Below are 14,263 nucleotides of genomic sequence, written 5' to 3'. Positions count from 1 at the left end.
CAGGCAGAAAAATTTTACTTTGTGCCTCTTCATCAACACAATTTTTTGTTGTTTTTCTGAAGTTGATTCTGAGACTTAAAATCTTTTGTCTTTTATGATCTGAGGACACATTTGAATCTGACATTCCTTTTTTTTTTTTACTCTTAAAAGATGATATTGATATCCCATCTCTAAACAACAGAGCAAAATTCTTTTAGATAAGAAGATGCTAAATTTATGTTTCAAAATGAACTAACTTTGCCATTTCTAACTCTGTGTTAATAGTAAAGAGAAGCCCTTCTTTAAAGGGCTCTCTAAATCTTGACAGTTTCCCTGAAGGGGCAGCTATAAGGATTAAAGAAGCATATTAAGTGCTCATCAGTAGCCTGCATCTACCTAAGGAGCCGTTAATTATCATTTGTACTGGTATTTGCGGCTGCTTTTGTGTTTTTGTTTTTTCATTTATTGTGTCTGTCAAAATTCTTATTGGAACACCTGAAACTGATGCGCAGTGATTTTGTTGAATACTGTGACATCTGTGCTTGAGGTCAAGCGTTCACCCTATGGCGCCACACCAGGACTGCACAAAAAATAAAAAGGCATTTATTCTGTAAATTAACTGAAATCCCATTATTTCAAAACAAAATATTTTCCCATTTATCTTAGTGTGTTCTTACTGAAAATGTTTAGATACAGCAACGAATATGATTCTTTTAAGAGGTTTAGATGACAAAACCTACTTTGCAACTTCTTTTTTAAAACACAGGATTGGAGTGTTTTAAAATGGTGAAATTCACAGGTTGGGACCAGTGGGCTGTCTTTTTTACAATACAGGGTGTCAAGATGAAATGAGAAAAAAAAAGTACCAGCTCTTAGGGTCGTTTTGGATGTTCTCAAAACAAAGAACATAGTACTTAGTAAATTAAATCCACAGAATGCATCAAAGTTGACTAAGTGATAGGAAAAACCAGCTGACTTTGTGGTTGGTGGTTGAAGAAGAGCCGTCGGTAATTCAGAGCCAAAGCGCACTTGTGGAAGAAAGAAAAGAAAATCTTTATAGTTATTATAATTTATGCCCAAGACTCTCAGGAAAAACAGCGTGGAGTTGGGTAGAGACCAGTTTATAACCAAGAACTAGCCTAGCCGCCATGATTTTGAGGCCGAACTGGCTGGAGACAGCGCAAGGAAATGTTTGTGGTTTATACGGGATCGCCAGAAGATGGAGACATCCGGGAGGCCACGTCTTCTCCCCCCCACCCCCCCGCCCGCCCCTCACCGATGAATCCATGAGGCAGGCCTGGTTTGGCGCGTGTTAAAACTGTGCTTGGGGCATCGCAATTCCATGAGGCAACGGGGGCAAAATGCCAGCCTAGCCTGCGTTGCCATCTCTAGAACGCAATCCATCGAGATTAAAAATCTTGAGTTGAAAATGCAATCACGTTGCCCTGCACACGTGCCAAAAATGGGTGCGCTTCGGCCAAAACGCAAAGCTCCCAGTGCGGGTGCAAGGTTTACTTTAAATTAAAATACATCGATAAAGACTCGGAGGTCTAGAGAGTAGAATTCGTAGAGATGCAAGAGTTGAGCGGTTTGGCGGACCTCTCCTCCAGCTCCAGCCCAGGTTTTAAGTTTCCTGCGCTCCGCAGGGTGTGGGCGCTCCTGGGTACGAAGGAGGCCACACCACGCGCTGCGTTTCAGGCACAGTAGTCCTGGCTGGACAGCAGACCCCTCCCCAAGCCTTTCCTTTTTACATCTCAATCCAGTGGTTACATCTCAATGTGGTATTCAAACAAATCAAGTCGGCTGGCTCGCTTCAACCAACGCTGGAGCTCTAGAACGCTGCGCCGACAACGGGGAAGCCAGAGGAGAGTTTAAAGGGACCTGGGGCACAAGGAGAAGGGCTCCCATCCGGCAGCCAACGCTCCCTTCGGGAAAGGCGCTCGGGTGCCGCGAGGTCCCGACCACGGAGTTGAGTCCAGTTTCGGTCAGGCGGATCGGCCTTTAGGCTCCGTGCCCACGCTCCAGACTTCGGGAGGCGTGGGGTGCGGGCTTCGTGGGGTGTTCGGGCCCCCAGACATCTGTGTGCCTCCTCTGCTAGGGCCGTATCTCCGGCCTAAGGAGAGGCGTAAAAACAGGCCCGCCAGTCCAGGTAACAGGAAGGAACGTTTTTGTTTTTTTTCCCAGGGTGTAAAAATGTTTTACTTGTTGTATGAAACACCGCCGCGCCGAGTCCCAGCACATTGGGGTCCCCTCCCCACACCCACGGCCGCCGTCACCCTTCGGGGCGGGCATGGGCTCAGGGGAGCGCAAGTGCCCCCAGTGGCCGGCCCGCGCCTGACCCCGAGGGCCAGGGAATGCAGAAGCGGCCGCGCGGGCCTGGAGGAAGTTGGAGCAGCGAGGCCGCGGAGGGGGCAGGTTGCGCCGCGAGTCCCGCCACCCTGGGGCACCGCACTCAGGCCTGCGGCCCTCCCACCCCCACGTGGCTGGTAGACGGAGGCCCCACGTGGAAGCCGAAGAGGATCCGGCAGCTGCAGGACCAGGACCCGGGCCGCCGGAACCTCCTCGCCTCCCGAGTGTGGCGGGCGGGGCCGCGACAGACTCGCCGGGGCGGGCCGGGGAATGTCGCCGCCCGGCCACTCGCGGCCGCTGCGTCCGCGTACACTTTCAGGGAGCCACTAATCCCCCGAGAGAGCCGATTTGTAGTGTGGAGCGGCTGCAGGGGGCGAGGCTGGCCCATGTGGGGTTGTGCCATTGGTTTGCAAAGAGAGACCCCGCCTTGCCCCATTAAAAAAAAAAAAAAAAAAAAATCAAAAAAAATAAAAAAAAAAAAGGAGGAGCGCTGGCGACCCTCACCTCGCCTCCCGCCCGGCTCTGCGCAGCGGCGGCTCGAGGCGCCGCCGGCCCGCTCCTTCCCCTTTCCTTTTCTCTGCCTCTCTTCTCCTTCCCGGAGGAGAAAACAAATAAAGCAGAGCAAATAGCCGCGAGGCGCCGGCGCCCTGACCCGCCTCCCCCGCTCAAGTTGGAAGAGCATCCTCCGGGGTGAGCGCAGCGCGGCGGCGCGGCCGGGACCCCCAGCGCAGCCCCCGCCCCGCGGGCGGCCCGGCAGACCCGGGTGGGAGCGGGTGGGCGGAGGCAGGGGTGGGGTGGGTGGGGAAGTAGGAAGAGGCTCGGCGGCGAGGGGCGGAGGAGGAAGGGGAGGGGAAGGAGGGTGGGAAGGGCGGCGGAGGGGGAGGGGCGTGAGCTGGAGAGATTAAGTTTTTGTGTGTGTGTCCCCGTGTGCGTGTGTCATTTTAAGGTGGCTCGGGAGCGGCCGAGGAGCGAGTGAGCGAGCCGGGAGCCATGCCGCGCTGAGGGGGGGCCGCACCACCGCCGCCACCGCCACCGCCGCCGGGTGGGGTGGGAGGGCGGGAGTCGCCGCCGCGCCGCCTCCCGGGTGGGCCCCCTTCGCTTGGACGCCGGAGGTCCGGGACGAGGTAAGAGGGTCCCAGGGGAGGGCCAGGCACCGCCGCCCCCACCTCGTACCTGTGCCCGGGGCTGGGGGCGCCGCGCCCGCGCCTCACTGCGCCACTCCGGGAGGAGGAGGGAGAAGGACGCGGGTCCGGCAACCGAGGACATCTTTGGTCTGCGACCCTGGCCCCCTCGGCACTGATGGTGGGCGCCGGCCCGGGAGGTGGGGGGGGGGGGTCCCCGTCGGCCGCCGCTGTGCGGATCGCGCTTGTGACCGCCTTTGCGCGAGGATTTTTGTTGTTGTGATGAGAGTTGATGAATGTGAAGTAGGCGGTCACCTTCCTTCCCATCAGGATTGGTAAAAAAAAAAAAAATAAAAAAGCCACCCCAGCGCCGCGGCGTCCGGGAGGACAGCGGCGGCGGCGGCTGCGTGTCGGCGATGGTTTCCTAGGCGCTCCGGCTCCGGCTTCCCGAGCCCGGTGGGTGCGCGCGCGGGGGCCGCCGGCGACCCGGGCCGAGCGCGAGGCGCGCCGCGGGGACAATACGACTGAATCCCCGGGGACCGGAGTCCGAGCGCCGGGGTGCTGCGGCCTGAGTCTTAGTGGGGGAGGTGGCGAGAGTGGGGGCCCTGCACGCAATCGAGGTGCGCGCGGGTCGGGGGCCCCCGGGCGCGGCCCCTGCCGGCATGAGAGCCTGCGCGGCGCCCCCGGAGCGCAGTAGAGGGACAGGGAAACAGGCGAAGTGGAGCCCTTTTGTTTTGCGGGCCCCGCATTGTTGGCTGATCCGGGCGACTGGGCCACATCTGCCGCCGCCGCCGCGTTGGGCCCGGCCCGCCAAAGTCGCGGCCGGTGAGCGACCTGACTGGGGCGGGCAGTGAGCGGGCGGGGGCGCCGGGCATTTCCTCCGCGGACCGCGCTTTCGCGGGCACACTTCCTCCTAGTCTCCCGCCACCGCCGCCGCCACCAGCCTAGTCCGCCCGCACCCCGCCCGGGCCGCACTTTTCGGGTGGGGCGAACAAAAAAGAAAGTTTCGGAGGAGGGGCTGGCGAGGGCGCGCCTCTGGTGGCAGCGACCCGGCGGGGCTCGGGGACAGTCGGGCCGCCGCGGTAACCGCTACAGCCTCTTCCTCGGCGCCGCAGGACGGACTGCGCGGCGGAGGAAGAGCCTTTCTTTCTCTGCCTACGGCCTGGGGCGATTCAAGGAGAGCCGCGAGAGTGGGACTCGCCGGGCCTTTCCCCAAGCTGGCGGCCCGCAGTGTGGCCGGACGCCCGCAGCTCACGCCGCGTCCTCGCTTCTGAGGCCATGGGCTCGGGAACTCTGCACGGTCACCGCGGGCCGTGCCAGCCAGACGCGCGCACACACACGTTCTCCCGGTTGCTTGCTTTCTGCGCGCAGAACGAGGGTCGGAGACACGGGAGTGCGCGCACCAGTGCGTGTGGTTATTAGCCCCGGAGTACTTTCTCCTAGGGCGGCCCAGGCGGTAGTTGGCTCCTGGAGCCGTCCACCTTTAGTATTTTGCAGGGAAAGAAGCGGTATCTCGTCGAAATGTCTGTTTGCTCTGTTGACTAGAGGTGCAGACAACTGGCCGAGGCCTACATCGTCCCTGCGGGGTCCCCGGGCCCTATCCGCGCTAAACAGACCTTTCTGGGTTTTTTTTTTTAAAGATCTGTTTAAGTTCTTGGAGAGTCAAATGTGAGTGGCTTGAAGGGTAGAGAAGTCTATAAATATGTATTGGGAATTTAAAATGCTAACTGCCTTATTTGCAATTCTGTTGGATATTCTAGAGATTGGTATATTTTTATCTGACACGGATAATTTTGAAGGGACGTCTATTTTGGAAAGTTTACAAAGTGATTCTTTCGACTTCCTAACTTCGGAAAAATACCTCCAACTCGTACTACTCTTTCCAAGGAGAGGGTCGCCCTTTCAGTTAGGTGTTTTTTGATTCAAATAGGTTTTTTTAAAATTACCTCATGTTCAGTATATAATAGTTGTTCTTCCTCTTGCTTTTCATACACTTCTGAGAATTCCAGTTTTTAAATCTTTTTTAAAATACATCTTTTATATATTGAAGTAATGAAAGTTTAAAAGGATAATGTTTGATTGTAAGTCTCTTGATTTCAAAGAGGACTTCTTAGAAAACAATGATAAAGTATATTCAAATTGCTAATGAAACAGCAACTTTCATATTGAAACAGGATTTCATTTTCTTCTTTCTTTTATTAAAGTAAAAACTAGGACTTTCTACCTTAGAGTTGAAACACTTGATATTCTTTTGTCAGACATCAGATCGCTGAGCTGCCCTGACACGTTAGTGTAAAAACCCCTAACTTGCCCTTTTTATTGGCCCCCAAAGAAAAGTAAATGAGATGATAGATTTCAAGCAAAAAAGCAGGCTTTTCCTTCTTGCAAAATGTGTGTACAGTTGCCATTGAAGTTGGACGTTCGCCGGGAATGCCCTTGCCTTTAATGGAACCAGTTTAATCGTTCACACTTGATCAAGTCTAACCTGACCAAACAAAGGAAATCAAACCGCATATTTCTGTAGCATTGAGGGGTTTAGTGAAAGTGTTGGTGTTGGGTCACCCCCTCCCCCCACCCTGTCCCAGCACTTGGGAGCCAGAATGAAAGGAAGGAAGGCAAAGGGAATTTATGGCAAGGATAGGTCCCTGGTCCCCAGAGTCTGAGGCCTCGCTTTCGTCCCTGTGGAAATCAATAATTAGCCGGAATTAAAACGTCTCAGGTTTGGGACATGTTTTGAACTTAACAGGGTGCTTTTGGTTGAATTCTTATTTCTGTTTGGAAAGACGAGCTAAAAGGGGTACGCTGATCCCACCACACCACCAACACCAATAAGGCACGGAGAGGGTGGTGTGGCTCAGCCATTGAGCACTTGTGAATGAGTTATTTATGATTTCCCTTGGGGTCTTTGAAACTATCCCTGAATGGGTGTTCTGGAGTGTGTGTGTGTGTGGGGGGGGGTGGAGGGCAGGATGAATTACCTTTCTTGAACTGTGATAGAAAAAAAAACAACAACAGAAAACAACCATTTATCCCTAAAAAAATGCATTTCCTTGGTAGGCTTGAGTTGCAAATAATATCTGGGGCTAAGTCATCAATCTAGTCATAGCCAGGGGTGATACATTTCTGCAGTGGCTCTCTTTATAAAGTTAAGGAAAAAAAAATAGTGTGGCTTCTTAAAAACAAACACTACTCCCATTGTAAGAAAAAAGCAGTGGCGTACTTAGTGAGATATTTTGGCCTTTCAAAATTCAGGGCACACCTGTTCCTGTCCCTGCTGAGGCCAGTTGGTTTCCCCTGGCATTGTTAATCTCTTCGTGTACACAAGATGAAGCAGTGTAACTTAGAATCTGTGTAATGATTAACTAGCCCATCAGTCTTACCCTTTCAGGGAATAATCAATAGCTTCACTCTTGACTTTATTTTTAAACTCCAAACAGAAATCCTCTTCATAAGAAGTCTGAGAAGTATGTTAAAGAGAGATGAAATAAACAAGTACAAAACAGAATTGCAAAACAAAGTGGCAACTTTTTCAGTGTTCTGAGTAGTAGCTAGCTTGTTGTTAAGTGCTGTCGAGTCGGTTCCGACCCATAGCGACCCTATATGAACCATAGCTAACTTATGGTTTAAACGACTTTGCAGTCTAGCGCATTAGCCCACAGTGCCACACTAGGAGTCTAGCTAGCTTACTAGCTTGGTAAATAAATGAGTGTATTATATGCGAAGGGACCTCATAAAGTTGGTGGCAGATTCCAGAGGATCTTTTCCATCCATTTTTTTTTTCATGACCTTGTTTAAAGCCCCCTTTCCACCCCATGTCCTGAACTAACAATACTTTGGACTTGAAATTAAGATTGTAGGGGAATACTGGAGTACAGGAAGCTTAGGATGGCTCCCACCATGTGGACATCCTTGGAAGTCACTGATGAAAATGAAAAGGACATCTTGCAGAAGGATACTGCTGAGAGCTAGCACCAGAATGCCAACAGTTTGTTCCTATCATGACTCATTTTTGATGGCAAGTTAAAACCTTTGCACTTAATGCCCTCCCTAAATGGAAAAATTATAAAGAGTTTACAGCAGCAGCAGAATGGTGACCCCAGTGGTCATTTTTTACCCCTGTCATTTCAGTGTACAGTGGCTGTTGTCTCTAATGTAGGTAAGTGCTACATGGGGGGCTTTCTTAATAATCTACCTATCTGTGCAAAGCAGCAGCCCAAGTGGCCCTTGCCCCTGATACATATGGGTCACCAAGAGATTTGGGGGAAGGGTGTCTTCAAGAAGCCTATGGAAAATTCCATTATCTTTTAATTCCATTTTTTTTCCCCCGCAGACTTTGAGGTCCCCTCATACATTGTCCACCCAGCACCTAGTAGGGAAGGGAAACATTTGGTTGGCAAGGCAACACCCAGGTACCTTTGTCCACAGTTGAGTTGGTGGTTCCCTTCTTGAGAGAAGGGGTCAACATTTTGATAATAATTCAATAAGGGGTATGCAGTATTACTTCACAGGAGTGACCGTATGTTGAAATCAGGGTGTCTTACTCCCCAAACCTTCCTGTCCACTGTTAGCTCAGGAATCTCTGTGCAGACTTTCACTGCTGAAAAACTTTTTGAGTCTGTGCATGAAAAACTCTGGAATGATCATATATACTCTCTGATTTCTGTACTGAGCAGATACCCGTTTTCTCTCTCACAGCAGGTGACTCTGTTCTAATTAACACAACTCCAGTTAAAAGTACCACACCCCAGGACAAAACAAGGCAGGCAGTCTCCCCTCTCCAAACACCCCTACCCTTTTCAAGTTAATTTTTATTTAAGTCTGTTTGATGGAATATGTATCAAAGACTTTTCAGAGGGTTTTATAAAAAAATCCAATCTCTTGGTTTGGAAAATTATATTTAATAATTGATAAAAAGTTCAGAATCATTTTTAAGGTGTTCAGTGTTTCTTTTGATCACAATCTAATGGATAATATCCCCAACCCTTCAGTGGGACTCTAATGATACTCACAAACGAATGTTTGGGCATAATCCATAGTTTGTGTTTATCTTTCTTTATAAATGTTTAAAACTTACATGATGCCCATACTGTGGCCTTGAGAACTTTGTCCGTGAAAAGAAGGACTTGTACATTGTACCAAAAAAAAAGGGGATTCACAGATGAATGCAGAATGTACAATAGGGAGGGAGCCAGCCAGGTTATTGTTTGTGTGGAATGTTGACAATGGGAACCAAGGGCCAGTTTCGCCTTCATTCTTTTAACCAGTCAGAGAACACAGAAACTTCTGGAGCTGCAGATGGGATGAGGATCTTGGATCATTCATCCGTCCCTGCCTGGCATGAAAATTTAGGCCCCTGTCCGGCTCCATTTCCAAAGTTTTTCTTAGAAGATGGCCTTTTTTAGAACTCTAGGGAATGTTCTCTGTGGTCTGCTTTTTTGAGGAAAGGTCTTAAAAAGATAGAAGAGTTCTTTAAGGAAAATGGGTTAAAAGAAAACTCTCCCAGGGTTCAAGACCTACTAGAAATGGAGGGGGTCCTTAAGTCACCCAAGCAGTTGTGTTTGTGACTCTCCTCACTTGGAGTATTAGGAAAAGTAACACCGAAATGAGGATTTGCTGGGTTTTCCTGTTGTTTGGTATAGCTGCTGCCACCTCTAAAAACACATCTTCCTCCTCCATTCACAAAGCCCTCCAGCTTCAGCTCCCCACGTGGGGAGTCCGGCCTGCACGTGGAGGCTATCTACTTCAGTCCTGGGGTCTCATGCCTGCTGCCTTTCTTCCTAATCCCCATCCCACGTGGAAACAGCGGCCGTTGTTGGGGCCTGGTGGCTCTTCTGAATTTTACCGAGGTACACTTGGAGCTCTGGTAGCGTAGTGGTTACGAATCGGGCTGCGAACCTTAAGGTCAGCGGTTCGAAACTACCAGCCGCTCCGCGGGAGAAAGATGAGGCTTTCTACTCCCGTAAAGATTTACACCCTCGGAAACCCTGTACAGGGTCGCTATGGGTCGGACCCGACTCGATGGCACTTAACAACAACAACAACAACAACACTTGGTCATAGATTTGGGGGCCTGTTGCCATTTCCATCTGTAGCTAGCCTAACCCCATCCCTAAGTGAATGTTTTAGAAGTGATGTGCTGTAGCTGTTTATGTAACTAAATTTAACAGATGGTTGCCTAGAGTCGGTTTAATATTCACAAAAATGGCGATAAAACGGTTGGATTCTTATTAATGGGGCGAATGATGATTTGGGTTTCATGGAGAATTGTGGCTTCTGTCTTAGATAATGACAGAGCCTTTATTTTTCCTAAAGGTCAAATGAGGATCACAGGATGTTTTAAGGTGCCCTGGTGGCACTGTAGGATAAGCACTGGCCTGCTAACCAGAAGGTCAGTGGTTCGAACCTAGCAGCTGCTCTGAGGGAGAAGGATGAAGCTTTCTGCTCATCTTTCTCAACAGGGCTGCTAGTGTTGAGAAGCTCTGGTGGTGCAGTGGGTTAAGTATTGGGATGGTAACCTCAAGGTGGCTCAGGTCCACCAGAAAGGTGTGTCCATCTGTTTCTGTACGCCCTGTGGAGGAGTCCTTCCCTGCTCCCCGGGCCCACTGTGGGTTGGCATGACTCATATGGCAAAGAGTTTTTTGGTTTGTTTTTTCCTAGTGTTGAGGCTAACTTGGAATCTGGTGGAAATGGCCAAATGCAAACCTGGAAGTGAAAACATACACCTGCCTAGGCGTAATGCTGAACCACAAAGTCTGTTAAGACTTGCACAAGGTTGGTGGTTCAGACTCCTTGGAAACCCTAAACCGGGTCACAAACGAGTTGGAACCAACTCGATGGCATTTACCAAGGAAACTGTGTACTTCTGATGTGGTACTGTAGGATAAACACTGGATTGCTAACTACAGGGTCAGTGGTTCAAACCCACCAGCTGCTCCTTGGAAACATATACAGGGTCGCTATGAGTTGGAACCAACTCACCAGCACTTAACCAGAAGAAGGGAAACTAAGTAGGGCCCCTTTATGGTATCTGCAAGGAGCCCTGGTGGCGCAGAAGTTAAGTGCACTGCTGTTCACCCAAGTCCTGGTGATATGAACCCACCAGCTGCTTCAAGGGAGGTGTATGTAGCAATCTGCTTCTCAAAGGTTATAGAGTTTTGGAAACTATGGGGTTTTGCTTTCCCCAAAGGGTTGCTAGAAGTCAGAATGAACTCCCCAACAGTGGGTTTGGTTTTGGTTTAGGGTGTGTGGGGGAGGGGAAGAAAAGAAGAAGGGGCTTTGGCGAAGGAGCTTGTGAAGTTCTTGGATGCCAGCTGAGAGGCCAGGATGAGCATCTCTCAGTTTAAGTCCACTTTGTGGCTGCGAGCTGATTCTTGTGCTGATGGGTGGTCTTTAGCGCAGCCAGTCTCTTATGTGCAAACAAAGTCCCAGTATATCCTCCTGCTCTGGTAGCTTAGTGGTTACAAATTGGGTTGTGAACCACAAGGTCAGCAGTTCGAAACTACCGGCTGTTCCACGGGAGAAAGATGAGGCTTTCTACTCCCAGTAAAGATTTACAGTCTTGGAAACCCAGTACAGGGTCACTATGAGTTGGAACCGACTCCAAGGCACATAACAACAACAAGCCCGGGCCCAAGTGGCCCGTGCCAAAATGGAAGCATTGCTTGCATGGAGAGCCACAGCCCTGTCTCCACCTAGATCTTAGAGGGCCTGGATGCGGATGCCCACGCCCAGGCCTGCCCACCTGGAGCTCAGCCAGAGCCAACAGCGGGAGCTTTTAAAGCCATGTGCCTGGAACATTTGAGGGAACTGCTGGAGTTCAGCTGGAGTCGTGGGGCGCCCTAGGGATTGACTGACCCGTGACTTTGCTCTGCTCCCAGGTGGACTTGTTGCTTGAGCTGCTTGGCCCGCCTGTGAGGGAGGGCTCACCTGGGCAGAGCATGGGGACCGCTGGGCCCTGGTGTCGGACAGGCTGCCTTTTCAGAGGCCCCTTGGAAACCAAATTCGAGCATACCAGTTTAATACCTGGAGTCCTGATGTGGCGGCTGTGTTAATGTGATGGCCCGCAAGGTTGGGGGTTCAAGCTTACCAGCTGCTCCTCGGAAACCCTATATAGGGTCGCTATGGGTCGGAACCGACTCGACGGTAGTTAACAACAAGCCGTGTGCCTGAGTTGAACACCAGGAAGGCAAGGAATATTGCAACTCAGAGCCTTCCTGTTCCTAAGTTGAGTTTGGCCTGGAGCTGACGTCTTATTGCTCTGTAGCTTGAACTAACGTCACCTTGCTCCTCCCCCTTAGCTCTAGCTAGCAAAGCGGGTGACACCTACCCACATCCCTAACTTTCCAGGACCATCTGGGATGGAAGTCACTCTGGGAAAGCCATCGGTTCAAGAGAGATTTTCTCGATCTGCGCATCTAAGTGCCTACAAGTAAATTCTGGAATTTTCGGGGGATCTTTAAAACGGTTCACTTTGCTCCTGGTGGTGGTGGCTGTGTCGTGAAGTCGGTTCCGACTCATAGTGACCCCGTACCGGGTTTCCAGGGCTGTACATCTTTAGGTGAGAAGGCCTCATCTTTCTCCCGCGGAACAGCTGTTAGTTTCGAACTGCTGACCTTGGCGGTTAGCAGCCCGATTCATAACCACTACGTTACCAGAGCTCCTTAGAGTAAGATATATGGAGCAAGTCCTATTTTATGCCAGAAAAAAATCTTGACTCACTCCCCTCCCCCAAGTCCGAGGCTGTTTTCCGCCTCCTGTTGCCAGAGCGCTTTTTGGGGCCTGGGATCCTTCTGGAAAGTGTAGGCCGGTCCCAGTCTCTGGATTGGGCCTCCTCGCTAGCTAGGGAGCCCCCAGAGCTCAGGGTGCGGCCATTGCACCCCGGGCAGCCTACCTGGGGCCGCCCTCCCCCACCTGCAGTCGGAAGCACCGCCTCCTCGCCAGGCTTTTTCACTTGCAAATCCCGAGCTACTTCCGCCACAGGAAGTAGTTGAGAGGTGATAGATATTGGGCCCTACCCCTATGGTCCCGCTTCCTCTGTCTCCAGCAGCCCTTTGTGAAGAACTGTCTGCGACCCGCGTGCCTCACTTTTGCATCCGCCTACATCACGCAGGACACTCCAGTGGGCCCCGAACCCGCGGACGAGGCACCGAACTGTACCAGGTACCTGGCTGGATGCTTTTCTAAGCCGCTCCCGTCGCTTGCAGGTGCTCAGAAACCTGGGGACACAGAATCCAGTAGTCTTTGCTCCCCTGGGCTTTTCGGGCACGTGGGGGAGGTTTGTTGATTGACTGTACGATGGAGGTCAAGATGCTATCAAACAGGCTAAACAGCCGCATCACCAGGGTTTAATCAATCTGGATTCCGGTATCTGGGAGGTGTTTGAAGGCACCCTTCTATATCAAGGCCTGTGATGGCCCGTGTCTGCAGAGGAATCACGTGATTTGTAGGCGCTGGTTGAGGTAGAGCTTGGGGGGTGGGGTAGGTGGTCTTCGCAAGCCTGTTTGTGGAGGAATTTCAACCCTTTGCACACTTAATTTTATGCCTCAGAAATCCATCTAAGCCGTTTGACTGTATATATACCATTTGTCTTTAAAAGTAACTACCTAATATCGGTTGGGTATTTACTTAGTATCTCGCCTGCTCTAGACACTGTGTGTGCTCTGTTTGTGTTTTTGGCGGTGCCGTCCAGAGGACTTTTTCTGGATTCCATGCTGTCGAGTGGCAGAGCTGGATTTGAACCCAGCTGTTGGGCTCTGCAATTCCTCCCTTCCACGTGCTTGCGGATCAGGAAGTAGTACTCCTTCCTGCTTTCCTTTGCTCACCTGGAAGCAGGCTTCCCGGAAACAGCCATCTTGCTCCAGATCATTACATGGGACCCTGGAAAGTCCGGCTTGCTTTCAATTTATGCTTTGATTTGTTTTTTGCTAGGATGTTATCAGGGAATGCCAAAGAGGGATTTTTAGGGAGTTTCCCGGATAGGCATCGCTCTTGGGGTGCACGCTTAGGGCAGCGGATCACTGATTAGAAGTCTGAGGCTTGAAGGGCAATCAGGTCAGGCAAGAGAGTCACACAGGGCCAGCCGCTGCAACCACGACAGACATCTTTATTCTTGAGTCGTCAAAGGTAGTTGCTTTTTGACAGATTAAGACAAAGGTTCAGAGAGGCTAAGTAAAGATAAGTAAGGGAGCCAGAAGTTCAGTTCAGTTCTGCCTTCACTTGACTCTTTTTTCAGTAATTGATTGGGATCCATTTGGCTTCAGTCATGGACTTACAGGTAATTTGGGAAGGACTTTACCATTGCAAAGGAGTCCTGGTGACTTCCTGAGTTACACATTAAGATGACACTTCGGTCAAGTTTTGAAACCTTGGAAACTCCAGGAGCAGTTTTAACTGCCCTAATAGCACTGAGGGTTAATACGCTGAACTGCAAAGGTTGGCAGTTCAAACTCACCAGCCGCTCCTCTCCTTGGAAACCCTATGCAATGTCGCTATGGGTCTGAACAAACTCAACAGCCCTTAACAACAATAGGTCACTGGTGTGGGCTAATGCGTCAGACTGCAAAGTCAGTTGAACTGCAAGGTTGGTGACTCAAGCTCACCAGCTACTCCTTGGAAACCTTATACAGGGTTGCTATGGGTCGGTGCTGCAGGATAATGCACTGGACCAGAAGGTCAGTTTGAACCACAAGGTCAGCAGTTCATATCCACCAGCTGCTCCTTGGAAACCCTATACAGGGTTGCTGTGGGTCAGCACTTAGTAACAACAATGGTTCACTATGACGATGATGGCAGTAGGTTTTTGGGTTGGTTTTGCC

The 14,263-nt window shown here is 50.8% G+C and overlaps 1 protein-coding gene across 1 annotated transcript in view; it reads left to right on the top strand.

Annotated features, from left to right (window-relative positions):
• The first annotated feature begins 3,286 nt into the window (after positions 1-3,286).
• CTBP2 (C-terminal binding protein 2) overlaps positions 3,287-14,263 on the top strand; it is a 156,287-nt gene continuing 145,310 nt past the window's right edge. The window contains exon 1 of the mRNA XM_006867429.1: positions 3,287-3,452. The gene's annotated coding sequence lies outside the window, so the exon portion shown is untranslated. The remainder of the gene's footprint in view (positions 3,453-14,263) is intronic.

The sequence above is a fragment of the Chrysochloris asiatica genome, unplaced genomic scaffold (genome assembly GCF_000296735.1).
Source record: "Chrysochloris asiatica unplaced genomic scaffold, ChrAsi1.0 scaffold00105, whole genome shotgun sequence".
NCBI classification, from domain to species: domain Eukaryota; kingdom Metazoa; phylum Chordata; class Mammalia; order Afrosoricida; family Chrysochloridae; genus Chrysochloris; species Chrysochloris asiatica.
Note: the sequence above shows the minus strand (reverse complement) of the source record. Positions and strands in the feature narration are given on the sequence as shown.